Source organism: Hippichthys cyanospilos, chromosome 1 (assembly GCF_059441005.1).
Source record: "Hippichthys cyanospilos isolate Australia breed blue-spotted pipefish chromosome 1, RoL_Hcya_1.0, whole genome shotgun sequence".
In the NCBI taxonomy this organism is placed as follows: Eukaryota; Metazoa; Chordata; class Actinopteri; order Syngnathiformes; family Syngnathidae; genus Hippichthys; species Hippichthys cyanospilos.
In genome coordinates this window covers 8119186-8134209 of record NC_142369.1, presented here as the reverse complement: position 1 = coordinate 8134209, position 15024 = coordinate 8119186, and the positions used below count along the sequence as shown (strand labels likewise).

At 43.8% G+C, this 15024-nt stretch overlaps 1 protein-coding gene across 5 annotated transcripts in view; it reads right to left on the bottom strand.

Annotated features, from left to right (window-relative positions):
• The window catches only part of pcdh7b (protocadherin 7b), a 126827-nt gene that overhangs the window by 62696 nt on the left and 49107 nt on the right, over positions 1-15024 (bottom strand). The gene's annotated exons all lie outside the window — the stretch shown is intronic.

Below are 15024 nucleotides of genomic sequence, written 5' to 3'. Positions count from 1 at the left end.
GAGGCTTTTTGGGAAGATTCCAAAGAAAGTCAAAGGCATTTGCCCTGAGGCTAAAGCTAGCTGCTATACAGAGGTTCCCCAAATAAATGCGGTTTGGCATTTGCAACTCTGCCCATTTCCTGATATTGTATAGAATTTGAAATGTTATTCACTTAATAAGTCACCACCGACTGTTTTTGTGCTCAGGCCGAAGCATTAAAAGTATTACTTTGGCGCTATTGTGTGCAATACCGGTGCTGTTAATGTTAATTCTTTGTTTTTTTGTTCTTTTTTTTTGTCTGCCTTTGAAACGTTCTATTTGGTTGACTGCTCCGCTTGTGAAGGGGTATACAAAGTGAAAGTTTGTTTTTTGCTTCTCTTCCGATGCAGCCTCTTAATAACCCGCATGGTTTACTTTGCCTGTTTTCCCAAACAGTTTTTCATTGTGTTTAATCCAAAAGGGGAGTCTAAGGAATTACTGAGTCAGCCCAAGACAGGCAGCTCGGTTACGGGTCACAACAAAGGCTTCTAAAGGCTTTACACTGGCTCGCAGTCGGATGTTGAGCAGATTTTACAATGATGGTACTGGTTTGAATGTCTTAGGTCCTGAATACATACACAAAATTGCTATTTGAATAGCAGAAGTCCTCTGGGTTCGTGAAGGGTTCACACAAATGGGTTAACTGAAGCTAGCCTAAGTGTGAAGACATTTCCGTTCAAGTTTAAAAACATTTATCCTCCTGTAAGAATGATCGAGCATTCCTATGATCGATTTTTCCAAAATCTTGCTCTTGCTCGGTATGATCCTTTCCTTTCTTTACTTTGCTTTTAAATGTCTTCAGTTCTTTCATTAGTAATTGCCTCTGAATGTAGTACTTTGAACAACGTGATTTGCAAAATTGTTTTACACCATTGATGTAATGTACTAATCCACATGTGATGTTATTAGCATGCTAGCTAATGCTATAAAGGAGCTGTTTGCTTTTACCTTCGTGCCGGATTAAGAAACCAACGAATGCAGTCGTTTATGTTTTTGTGACTATGTACACGCTAGATGGACGAGTTGCCGCTTTGCCGATTATCCTTTTTCCCACGGTGCTATGGACCGTAGTAAATCAATTCGAATGGAATCTTTAGGCGAATAAAAACTCCTTTATAGAGTGTTTAGCGGCAGGGATCTGTCCCTATTCACAATGGATAACAGGGGTTCACAATAATGGCAACCAGGGCTGTTTTCTTACAGTAGTTTCCAACAACTTTCATTACTTTTAACACCCGCGAATGCATCGATAGGACTCTGCGGACCAGACCTGTAAACACGGCTGCTCCTCAGCCTCTGCGATCGGCCGCAGGGGATGCTTTTCACTTATTTATTGAAAAAAGGACGCCGGGCGAACGGGGGCCCGGCGAGTTTTAGCAGCAAGCTGCAGTCTGCGCCGGGGTAAAGATAAGAGCATTCCTATCCGGCGGAGTCTTCGCCAGAGGAGCCGCTGTCGATACGCGTTGCTTGATCGAAGGCGTTATTGAGCAGTGTCAGTGAGTTAAGCAGTAAGAGCATTTCATTAAAGTAGAAGCCTCTTTCTTTTCCTCCCTCGCTGCCTGGGTTTCTCTCATTCCCTATCGTAGTGCCGCACAGAGGTAACGGCAGAAGGGGAGGTGGTGAAAGACATGGATTCAACACCGGCTTTGCACTCATCATAATAAATGGCTCTACAAACGGTCAATGCGCGTTGTAATTAGATGCAAACGTACTCCTAGCTCGCTCGCTATTGTTGCTTCCTGACAGTCCCAAGTCATTCCCACTCACGCCCTTCATGTCTTTCCGTTCTAAGGAAATTCAATTCTGTGTTGTTTTTTTTTTTTCCTCTTCACGCCGCCGTGGCACATCCCAAATCCATCTCGGTGAAAAACTCTCAATTGTGATTTGAAGCATGCAGTGTAAACGCAGCCTTCAACAATTCTGAATCCTTGCCCGAGTTTCCCCACCGAGCAGCTTGACTGTGAACGCGCATTTATTTAGTTACTTCCACCTAGTTCTCTTTCTCCGGCTGACTGGCGCACGCGGCAATCCTGGCAATAAATCATGTTTCCGTGTAATTACAATCAACACTCAACAAATGAATCGGTATAAATATTCATGCGGATCTCACTCGGATAGCCAAACATTTGTTGTGTAATTAAAACCGTGGACCCAGAAGGAAAACTGCTCCGTGAGTGTAACAACACTTGAGTCGATGTTAAGATGTTAAATGTTGGTTTTGTTGGTTTGTTTATGCACGCGAACGCTGTTTTTGTGTGTGTGAGGTGCTGCTTGTGGATTTGTCTAGCGGAGTGCCGCACTGTCCCTGGGAAAACTGTTTTCTCAGTGACACAAATGCAATAAACGCTGCCTAATGAATTGGAAACACTCGGGCAAAGAAAAGGGAAAATTAGTTTGTGGAAATGAAGCTAGGGGAAATATTTTATTCACCTGAATTTCCTTTCCTTTTATTTGCTGCGCGGTGAGATGGCGGGAGAAAGCTAATTTGTTTGCATAGCGACTACAGAGTTCACGCCAGGATTGCCGCGGGCTTTGGATCGCAATCTGCTGTAAGCACCATCTGCACCGTGACCTTTGCTCCTTTCATTTCTCAAACTTTTCGATCTGAGAAACATTCCGTTCTTTGCTTTCCGAAATCGACGTAGTGGAACTAAGCGTTTTTTTTTAGAGACACTGGCTAGTACTGAACAGTCATTGCCAAATTTATTTAATATAGAACTTAATCCGCAGCTAAACCTCACCTAAGGTACAAGTTTCAAAATGTTCGCCCCCAAAAAAAAATTCAACGCGAAGCACGCGGCAAGTCGCAAAGTTGGCTGCTGCCATCTAGTGGCCGATTTAGTCACTGCACAAATGAAAAATAGATCAGATTTGGTAAAACTCAAAGTATGGTAACTAAGTCACTGTACCGTGGAATAGTCTATTTTGAGTTTTTTTTTTAATTTTATTTATTTTTTTGTGGGGTGCGCTGGCAATTAGGGCTTGAATAATTTGAATATTTGGGGAAAGATCCAGGCTTTTGGCAGAAAAAAAATACAGCTTGTCGATTAATATGCCAATTACGTAAAACATTATGCTAAATTATATAGCGTTTGTGTCAGACCAATGCATTTCAATGAGTGTCAATTATATGCGGGTCTTAACAATTTGACCTCTGGACTGGTACCTATTGAAAAATAAAATTTTTCTTTTTGGTTCCCACAGCATATTGTGTGGCGCAATGCATTTAATTTATGAAGTTATAAGGACATTGCTTATCAACTTTGTTACCATATTTATCACTTTAGGTCGAATATTTTAAACCGATGTTTAGGGGCTATAACCGTCTGATTGAAGTGGCTGACCAATTAATAGATTTGAGGCTATTTTCGATTGTAGTTTTCTGTCATTTTCAGCGGTACCTTTAGTTTCCTGTACACTAACTCAAACAAGGTGCTCTCAGCCAAATCTGTGAATGTTTTCCTCTCTGCTTTTGCAGTGAACTAACTAAAAAATAAGCTGTCCGTCAGTGTTATGGTGGACATAGCCGCAGCACGGACTTGACCCCCACTCAGGACCCTTGCATTTGTTAAGGCTGACCGACAACATGCCCCCTTTCCACCCCCTGGCCCTAAGGTTCACCCATCTGCCAATCAAATCCAACGAGAGAACGGCTCGCACACAAATGCGCAAACACATTCCAAGCCCGACTTGTAAAAGGAAAAGCTTTTATTCCCCACCATTACTTTAGACCGTGTTTTACTAGGCTGACCCAGCGGAAAGCTAATAAAAGTCCCTGCGACAAATCACTTTGAGAGACAAGTTTGTTTATGCTAATGGTAATTCAGAAAGTGGCGCAGTGTGGTACCGCGGATATTTTCAGCCCCGGACTAGGATCCGGGATTGGGGGATTTGTCGTTCTTGAATCCAAAGATGAAAAAAAAAAAAGATCAAAATCTCATCGTGTTGCCCTGCTTGTATGCTGAAACGCAGACGTAGCAACGCACAAAGTGCATGGCTTAACCCCACGCTGCGCCCAGCCCGAGTAGCGCGGCTTTTAACGTACGACTTTCATTACAAGTTAGCACTCGCTTGCTTTATGGTTACCAGATGCCGGGTCCTCTCCGAGGGGGCCGACGGGGGAAGCGGGGCGGGGGGGAGCGCCTGTGATTGAAAGCCAGCTGCGACAGCCACGGGTGATTGAGCAAAGCTGCAATCCTTCGAGATGAACAACGCAAACATAGTCGCAGGTAGATTTGGAGGCTTAACCCAACCTATTTCCTGTCTGGGAGGGGAAGGAAAACATGCGGCTTTTGTGATTCAAGTGCGGGTCCGGCCAATGAAAACAGCATTCACGCCAATAATGTGTGACCCCAGATTTGATTTTCATTTCCTTCGGCCCTGAACTGTCAGCGAGACACCCCCTCCCCACCCCTCACAAATGGTTAGCACGTTGTTTGGAATTAGTGATACACGAACATGGTATTTAGAATCTAGCGCTCCGCGGCGGTGTGTAACTCCAGCTGTAAAAACCTTTAGCAGATGGCAATAAAGATGAATGGATACAGGGAGATGGAAGGAGCGGGAAGAGTCGAGTGAGTGAGTAAGCGAAAAATCGGCAATCAAGTTTGAAATGAAGAAGCCGCGTTTCATTTTTAATGGGAAAGCAGACGGAGGCCTGGGATACGCCACCCGAGATGCTGAGAGCGCCAAGTATCCGCATTACACCAGTCAACATGTATCCCGGTCTTGGCAGATAAGGCCTTCTGTAATTCTACTCGTGTGAATTTGAACAATCGTCAGATACGCCCCAGTGATAGATGAGAGAGATGCCCTCAAGGTGAACGTCCAAGGCGGTCATCGAGTGCAACCCGATCCGGGTGGGTTGAGGCTCTATCGGGTTGAAGATCAGTTTATTACGGGTCATCCTAAAAACACAGTCTCGGTATTGTCCAAAGTCAAAACACAAACGGTGGATTCTGGATGGTCTCATAGGTGAGTGACCTGAGGAATTTAAATAAGGGTGAGTCTCTGGAATGTTGGCAGGAACTACAGCGGCTTCCTCAGAAGAGACTCCCGCCGAGTCAAAGGTATCACGTTCTGGCCCGAGTGATCACTTCGCCCAAACGCCGCTCCCAACCCCCGCCCACCGTCAAGCTCCGACTCTCTTCTTCACTTCCTTCCCCGTCTCCTCTGTGTGCCGCCTCCGCATGCACATTCCTCCCGTAAGGAACGACAGGATGAGGAGAAGAAACCAGGGTAGCGACTCGCAAAAAACACCCGAGACTCCCGGAGAAACGACTTTTGCGAGTTCACCGTTTGAATTTGAGTGAAAAAAAGTGTGTCCTGCCCTACTTAGCGTCAAACAATACTTCATCCGATGCCCTTTTACACAGCTTGTCATCCAAGGACACACACACAGTTTCCGTTTTTTTGTATTTTCCTAAAATGTGCAAACACAATGAAGAGCAATAGATTGATTTAGCAGCTGCGGAAAGAAACAACGCATCATTTTGACTCCCCCGCAAAAAAGAAAAAGAAATAAAACTAGCACGTGGTTTCATTCTGGTGTTGCCAGAAAAAGCAAAGCAGCCAAGGTTCCAACCATTGGCCGCTGGACAAGTCGCTCCAGCAATAAGACCAACATCCTGTTGTTGCTCTGCTGGTAATTGGTGACATCAGCAAGATCAGCTGGTTACCAGTTATCCCCAGTTCCTGCCAAGATCTTAGAAACACGCTGGACCCGGCTGTTGCTCAGTTCTCATAGACTTGCCCGGTAACCAAAGGGTATTTGAAGTTTGACTGTTTTTTTTTTGCTTTTTGCTGCTGCTTCTGTTTTGCTCTTACTGGTGACTACAGCATTACCAGCATGAAAACACACCAAAAAATGATGCTAGTCCTTGCAGTTTTTGTCTTTATATCAAGTGGCAATTTTTGTGAATTGAACACTTAACACTTGAATCTTCCAGGACCAATTCTTCCAACTTCTTAGCGATCTCAAGAGGATCCCTTCCAGTGGTGTATCGAGGCAGAAAGAGTCGCGATTGAGTTTTGTTTTTAGTCTTCCCATGACCCTCTTTAGATAGCAAAGGGGGGAAGTGAAAGGGAAAGCCGGATTCCAATTTTTTGAATAAATGGGCATTTTTTTTCTTCCCCCTCCGTCGAGTACCCCCTTGAAATCTTTTCTTTTCCCCCACCGTGTTTGGAATGTCTTTGGAATTGTGCCATTGTTACCCTTTCATATTAGCATGCGCCGGGCGCTAGCGGCCGCTGAGACGATTGGGGTGAGGGGGGACAGAAAAGGGAAAGATCACACAGTTACTTTCTTTGAGTTTGCGCTAAACTTTTAATTGCTCTTCAAGAGGCGGATTAGGTCACTGGCGAAACAGATAGTATTCTTAGGGGATGCATTTGAACATCACCACAAGCTCGGCCAGAGTGTTTATTGGTTTGCTTTGGGAAGGCGGTTGAGGGATCAGAGTCCTCAAATTGACCCTTGGTGGTATCCTGTTGCTTTGAGATAGACCGCTGTCGTCAAGCAAATAACCTTCGCATCCTCGAAGTGCATTCCGGGGGCGGGGGGACTCCAAACGAGACCCGAGTCAGACTTAAATGGACAATTTTACAACTTAGCCATGCATTCCTCCATTTTGTTTCGGGCATATGATTAACTAGAGGTAACCGACCCCAAGAGGACCTTTTAGAGGATACCGGCTTGACACAGTTGGGCCTCGTGTGTCTCTGAGTGTGTCACGCTTCCTGCCGTTGTCATCTTAATGTGTCAGTTCAGGACTCCCCACCCGCTCTGGCTTGAATTGAGGTATGCGGGCGTCATGTTTGAGGATCCGTCACCGCGTCTGACCAGTGGCCCGCTACTGTCAGGTCGCGGAGGGCCGGCGGTTGCCGCCAACGTCAACTTGTTGTGACATAGCCATGGATGTCAGCAGGGAGCACGGCGATTGGCCGGGAGTGGATGCGTCGTGGCCCGATGCGACTTTTCGCATTCGCTGTCACAGATGTGAGAAGGAGACGCTAACTTGTTTCGCTACGTTGAACATTTTGATGCTGAATGAACATTAGCATAAAAACGTGAACTGTCAGACAGAGGGGCCAGACAGACGGGGACGGACACATTTTTGTGCTACAGGGTTGCATTTGATATTTAAAAGGAGACGGGCCAAAAACAAACAAAAAAAAATACTGAAACGTATGCATACGTATGCATTATTTTTTTTTTTCTTCGAATAAAACAATATGGTATCATTACGCTTCATTTCCAATCGTTGTGAATTCACATCATCTTAAGATTAACTAATATTTAATACATAAATAAGAACATAAGATGAAGCAGTGTTTAAAATGTTCCATTTATTGGACCATATGGGCCATGGGCCATATTTTGCCAAGTCCTGGTGCCGATGATAAACAACTTTATTTACCGCCCTCTGTCATTAGGAGATTGGGGCTGCCATCCAAAAGGAAACGAAGATAGATTGGCGGGGGATGGAGAATGCATTCAACTCATCATCTTTAAAAAAAAAAAAAAAAAAACACCCATTATTCCCTCACGCCATCATTTCCTTTTCCAAGACTCCTTATCGTACCACACACACAGGCGTGTAACAGCTTCCATCCACCACATTAGTGATTATGACGCATACAATGAGGAAAACAAATGATTAAAATCAGTTTCCCTAACAATTATTAAGATGAGCCGCATATTTCACACAAGAAAAACGTAACAACAAAAGACAAATATGAGAAATATTTCCTGAAATAATGTTCTCCTATCAATTTCCTCTCTAATGTGGTGGCCCCCAACCTTATTTTAATGACGTAGCCCCTGTGAAATATTTTTTTTCAGCCAAGTACCCACTAAACTGAGTAAAGCCTTTTTAGAAGGAGAAAAATGTCTTGAGTGCTCTGCCATCTGTGTATTGAACCTTGAAAAAGCATCTGTAGTGATAGATGTATATTTTATGCAGCAACGTTAGAGGAGGGATCTGTATCACATCTGCAAACTGCAAAAGAGTCACTATAACGCAATTTATCAAGAAGTTGCTTCATGTTCCAATCAATTTGCTCTTTATTTGGAAAGAACGAATGTACTCCTCCTGTCACAGCGTCAAGCTGCATTACATTTTATTTGGCGAACCCTTCAGAAACCCTGTTCGAATATCACGACCCTCCAATTGCCTTCAACTTCATTTGCGAAACACCTCTTCCAATTTATCTGCGTCGTAAATCTGTGACCAAATCAACAAAGAAGCAATATTTGACAAATCATTTTCAATAAGATGACATTGTTATAGTGTGGTTAGCAATGATATATATGTTTTTATTTTTTTACCACCTAAAATACCACGGGTGAGAATGGGTGGGGGTGGAAAAAGCCAAGGGTAAATGAACCGAAAGAGAAATTACGATTACTCGTCCGCCTTATGAAAAACACAATAACTTCAACTTACAGATTTGACAGGCCGCCGAAGTTTGCGCCGGTGGTATTTTCCCTCCGCCGCATTTCTCCCTGTCATGTCCCGCCATCCCTCCATCCGCATTCATCATCACAATCGCGGCCTCTTATCTCACAACTTCCCATCTCTGTCACTCTAGCCCGATTCCACCCCCCCCCCCCCCCCCCTCTGCCCCAGCCTTACTATCTTAGGTGAGATCAGGCAAGGTCAAACCTCCCCAAACGCTTGATGGATGAAAATGGAATTAAGATGAAAGCACACTTTTAGATAATGAAGATATGCGGCGGGAGATTAAGAAGCTGCCGACGCGGCCGCCGAATGAATGCTAAAATGTTTCATCGCGTTCGGCTCCGAAAATATTCTTTTAGCACGTCTGTCGGCATGACAACGCTATCATTTACAAGGTGTATGATATAAGTGGCAACAAGCGATACGCGGACGTCTTACAATCCAATCTTCGCCATCTCCACCGGCTCGGAGGAGCCGGATCAGTGTGTTCCAGAAGACGGGCGAAAAAAAGGGATAAAGGGGCCCCCATGCCTTGCGAGGCATCAAAGACACAGAGTCTATCAAGCCGTCACATCAGCGCGCGATGATGGCGATATGCACGCTAATCCGCATGTAAAACGGTCCACCCCTCCGAGGCACTTAGCTAACAGTTACGCTCGATTCATTTCCACCGATTTATGAAAAGAAAACAGCTCTCTTAAGCTTTCGTTTTTTTCGGCGTCGGCCTTATTAGATCTCATTACTCACTTGTTGACTGGCCGGCCATTTTAGGGGGCCGCTTAATGGGAGATTGGAGAAGGCGGCGTAGAGTTGTTTTGGTCCCTTGGCGCGTCACCACTCTCGCCACTTTGTGGGGGCCATGGAACACAATTAGCGCTGACACTTGTTTATTCCCGCCTGTCGTTGTGCACAGTTAAGTCAAAATAATGCAGAATAACACTGGGATCGCAAAAACAAACTAACACAGTTTTGTTGCAAATTGTCACTGAATAGCAGAGAGACAAATTTTGTCATGAAAAGTCCTGCCAAGATGGATCCATATCTTGTCCTCATTGGGGTTGTGGACGGTCTGGACCCGGGTAAACTCCGGACCGATCACCAGACAGATATTGACAATTCAGAGTACTGTTGCAGTTCTCGAGTTGGCCTTAAACTCTGGACCACATTTTACCGGTCTTGTCTCCCAATCGAAAGCATTTTTTCATTTATAGAAGTAAACAGAGATTTGCACAAACAAACAAAATGTTGTTGCAAGTTGTCAACAAGTAGCAGAGGGACAAATCAAGTTATCACAAGTCCTGCCAAGATGGATCTTATCTTGTCCTCATTGGGGTTGTGGACGGTCTGGACCCGGGTAAACTCTGGACCGATCACCAGACATTTAGAGTAGTGTTGCAGTTCTCAAGTAGGCCTTAGACCTGAGACCACATTTTAACAAAAATCGAAGGTGTTTTCACATGTAAAACTAGAGATTTGCGAAAACTAAAGCAGTTTTGTTGCAAGTTGTCACCAATCAGCGGAGGGGCAAATGTAGTTAAGAGGAATCCATTATTTTGTCCTCTTTGGGAGAATGTATTATCTGGACCCGGGTACCCCCTGGACTGATTGCCAGACATATAGTGACAATTTAGAGTATTGTTTGTCTTAGTCTCAAGACCACATTTTAACAGTCATGTCTTGGAATCAAAGACATTTTTACATCAACAGAACTGAACCAAGAGATTTGTTTTATTGTATTACTTCATAAACAAGGTTAATTTGTTTCTATTCCAAACATAATGTAAAAAAAAATGTATATACTTTGTGTATGTGTGTGTTTGCTTTAATATATGATCTTGGTCTTGTCCCGGTCTCGAAATGAAAAAATATTAGTCTTGTCACAACCTTCAAAAACTTTGGTCTCGTCTTGGACTGAAGTCTTGGTTTTGTCTTAGCCCCAAAGATTCTTGGTCTCAGTCAGTCACGATACTCTCTATTCTCGATATCTTGATCTTGGTCTTGGTTGGTGTCGTTCCGGCTAAAACATTAATTTAGAGTCTTCGCTGAGAGACGTGCTAAGCTCTCGTCACTCGTCAATCGCTCCGCCCGGAATAAAGAATAGACTCTCCTAATCTGAGGTTATACAAAGTCAACCCCTCATAATGAGCATACACCTGCGTCTGTGCACCGGGAGCTCTTTTTCCTCATGTGCACGCGAGCCCATCACCTTAGCAACAGCTGCTATCCGAGCAATGCTCGATTCATCAGCGAAGGTGAGCGGGCCACCAGATGGAACGGCTCTCGTTCCACAAACTGCCTCCCCCTTCCCCCTCCTTGCTCCGGTGTACAGACCCCCTCCCGTGAGCCAGCGCAGGTGGCTGCACCTCACCGTCGGCGGAATGCTCCGTTAACTGGTACAGCCAACCCTGGACTGTTTGCGGGTCACCGTTCAATGACCCACCGGTTGGTCATCGGTGTTTAGAAAACAATCCGACAACTGAGCCTTTGTTTACTTTAAAGAGTGGAATCAAGTTCCGAATCAGTATGATTAAAGATCTCTGTCGCCGACTTCTTGGTTTAACCAGAACATACAGTACACACATGCTCCATGATGCTAACCAATGTGTTGGTGATGATATTGAATACAGAGGGTGTGACTGCAAGATGGTTATTGATTTCAGGTGACATCGGGATGACACATAATAGTGACGAGTGCAGAGAAGTGAAGTATCTTTGATGCGGAATCAATATGGAGGCATGGAGTCAGGTTTGCTGGAATGTCCTTCAGTGAAATGTACAGTGACAACAGCCCCCACAGTTTCCTTCTCCATCTTGCAGTGACAGAAAAATGGCTATCTAGACACAAGGCCATACATCCTAAACGTAACCATTTAGTTACAAGTTGCTTTGGTCCCGTACCTCAGCCTTTTTTTTTTTTGATGTACAGTGGACAGCCTGGTTACGGCGTCCCTGGCTTATATTTTTTTCACGACATAATGTGGAATACAGAGTGTTTTCGTCCCGTCTTCAAGGCATTTGTCCCGCTTTATTATCAACAACTGTCATGAGCTGTGGGGTTGGTTGTGTTTTGACGTTTTGCCTCCCTCTTGAGGTATTACTAGGTAAATGCTCTTATTTTCTGTTGGCGTCAAACTGCCTCCGCTGTAACTCATCACTACAATGCTGGTCTGCTATTGGTCGGCGTCTCCACTCCCTAAGATACCGGTCTACTATTGGTCAGCGTGGTGGGGTCACGAAGATGCTTGTCCGCTATTGGTCGGCGCACTGGATTACAAAGATGGCTGCCTAAAGACTTGATCTCCTGTGAGAGCGCTTTCAATTTTGTATTTATTTTGCATTTTAGTGCTTAATTCAAACTTGAATTGGGTCTCCTTGAATTGCTAGTGATGTTAAAGAGAGAAGTGAGAAGTAAGAAGATGATTTATATGGTAAGGCTACCCTTAATATGGAATACGGCCATAACAAGCGTCACACAAAGGTAAATAAATCCTATGTTTTTTTATTTATTATGCTTTCTGATTGTATTATATATATGTTGCACTTAGTATACTATGTGGATACCAATTTTTAAAATATACTGTTTTAATGTTTTTACCTGGGGTTTTACACGAATTAGCTAATTAACAAAGCTTTGGATTGCCCGCCATACGACGAATTCGCTTTACGATCCCAACCGCGGAACGGTTTAACCTCGTAAACCGGGGGCCCACTGTATTACTTTCTCTAATTTCCACTCCGTACCTCGCCCAAATAAGCCCTTTGAAGCTCCAATCATGGCTCAGTGATAGAAAGGGCTTCTGCTTGAGCATCGACTGCGAGGTACTTTTGCCCCCTCTCGGATATGATGACTTTTTTTCTTGATGTGATCCGTGTCCATTTTGCCGTCCGTTTGGTCTTCTCTTCCTCATTCGTGACCGGATGAAACCAAATGAACTGGCGCAGCATGCTTCCCCGCTAATGGCGTCTTCCCATCGGGTCGGGTGAATTATCCCTCTGTGTAAATTGAGGGGTTGCCGGGATCATGCGGAGGGAGCCGGCCTTAGTTGATATTTCCAGTGAACCTAAAGCCCTGATTAGATCCCGCCCATTTTTCAATACAAAACCGGTTGCGCTTTCTTGACCGTATTATTAAGAATGTATGTCATTAGGTCGAGGCTACAATTTCCACCTGCTGCCTGCTTAAAGGCATCTCTCATGCCATGGTAGAGCGTGAATGTGCCTTTCATCAGAGAGAAAAGCAGGTCAAGCGTGGCTGACAAATCAATGGGCTACAGGTAATAAACAAAGAGGTGGAATTCTCCACGCCGTCATGCATTCCCAAAGGGGCGCGATTTGTTGAGGTGGCTCTCGCTTTTGCACACAAACTGACAGTTAGACCGCGTATGAGTATTCTCACTTTTGGGACTGAGGTTTGCGTTTTCCCATCTGACCAAAAGCAAGATCGTCAGTTCTCTCAAAAACACGACCCTGAGTAATTATCTTCTGGTGTTGGGGGCGACCAGAGAGATTGTTTTTCCCGTATCTGCTTGGAAAACAGTCAGATGAAAACTATTGTAAAAAAAAAAAAAAAAAAAAACTGTGACAAGTGCCCGTCATCATGTGAAATTTTCATCGAATGAGCAATTCAAAGGCTTCTAAAAATACCCCAAGAAAAAACAAAAACAAAAAAAACCCCTAATAATTGTGATTTTAAATTATCTTTAATGTTGTCTACACTGATTTTCTCAACAGTAATTTTCCAATTATGACCCATAGATGTCTCAGAATTTTGACCTCCTCAGTATAATTGGTGGGTATTTTTAACCAAAACTCGTCAGGGTTAAGTTAGGGGGCGGGTCTTTTTTTTTTTTTTGGAGGGGGGGGGGATTTTCTAAAGGCATAACATGAAAACATTTCCTCAAAAGCTAATTGTCTCTAACACAAAATGTTCAATTTCTTGTCCAATTTTCAAATTTCTTTGTGTGTTGTGCTCAGGTTGAAGTCGCCTTTTCAACATACCGTATTTTCCGGACTATAAGGCGCACCAGATTATAAGGTGCACCCTCAATTAATGACATTTTAAAACCCTTTCCATATATAAGGCGCAGCAGATTATAAGGCGCACCCTCGATTAATGACATATTATAAAACTTTTTCAATCACAATATAGTAATACTCAAAGTAATAACAATAATAACTCAAATAATAACTCACAATAGCATAATAACCCAATGTCAATATGACCAACTTTGTTCAACTGCAAACAAACAAAAGAAACAGGTAAAGCTTACTTTATCACTTCATTCCCCATATAAGAACCCCAACATTGATCCATATATAAGGCGCACCTGATTATAAGGCGCACCATCAGCTTTTTTAAAAAAATGAAGGCTTTTAGGTGTGCCTTATAGTGCGGAAAATACGGTAGTTTGATATTTTTATTTCCTAAGAATCCTGTTACATTGCTATTAAATGGTAAACGTATTCACTAGCTAGCTATTAGCCTAACGTCTTGTCTATTCCCCATAAAAAAAAAAATCACCGAAAATGTTTCATGTGAACGTAAAATTGAAGGCATTGAATCATTTCCTGTATCCTGAAACGCTTTTTGATCCTACCCAGCATAATAATCAGCCGTGCCATGGTAAATTCTGTCTTAAGTACGGCCACAAGTTTGATATCGAAATAAAACTACGTATGGGAATCGAGCCAAAAACCTTGAGGCACAGTATCAACCCTGTAATTTATTGTGATGATTTTGTTCTCAGTTGTATGGCTGAGTACAAATTTCTAGGTGCTGTTGTGTGGAATGACTGATCAGATGTTCGGCGCATTAAGCCAGAGGAAATTCTCTGGTCAGGTCATTTGGAATCTGTCAAGGTGCCACTATCGAAGGCTTTTTGAACGCAACCAAATTCATCTCATCATTCTTACCTGCAATACATATTAATTGAACCATTTAAGTGGTTTATTTGACTTAAAGTACGGTATTAATGTTTAAAAACACCGTGTCAAAAAGTCCAGTTGCCATCGTCACTCTTAGCGTTTTTTTTTTTTTTTTTGCTGTGTTTCCATTTCATGTCCGTCCGTCAGGAATATTACTCCACGCGAGTCATCCATCACCCTCACCACCACTCCCTAATTCCGCCGTCTCCCGCTTTGCTTATCTCAATACTTTGGAGCCGAGGTGTAATACTAACAAGGTAGCAAAAAAAGAGACGAATGGCTTGTTGGGTCGTAAATCCGCGCGATAAGGTTAGCGGTACGTTTCACATTACGGTTTTATGCCACATAAGACCTTGGAGGAGCCGGTATCTGGCGAGCGCACTCGTGAGTAAATGCCCCCGTCGCTCTTCCCTCGCGCCGCTAACGAGGTCTATTTAATTCTCGCGTTCCTTTACATGACCCTTTCAACCCCCGGGCGTGTTGGGTTGCGGCCGTGGCTCCGTTCCATTACGGCCAATCTCAAGCGGCGTGTGACAATCTTGTTAAAGTTTGATCAGGTTGGCGGATTCTCACATCTGTAAGGTCGCGCACTGGGCGACGGCAAATAGGAAATCAAAC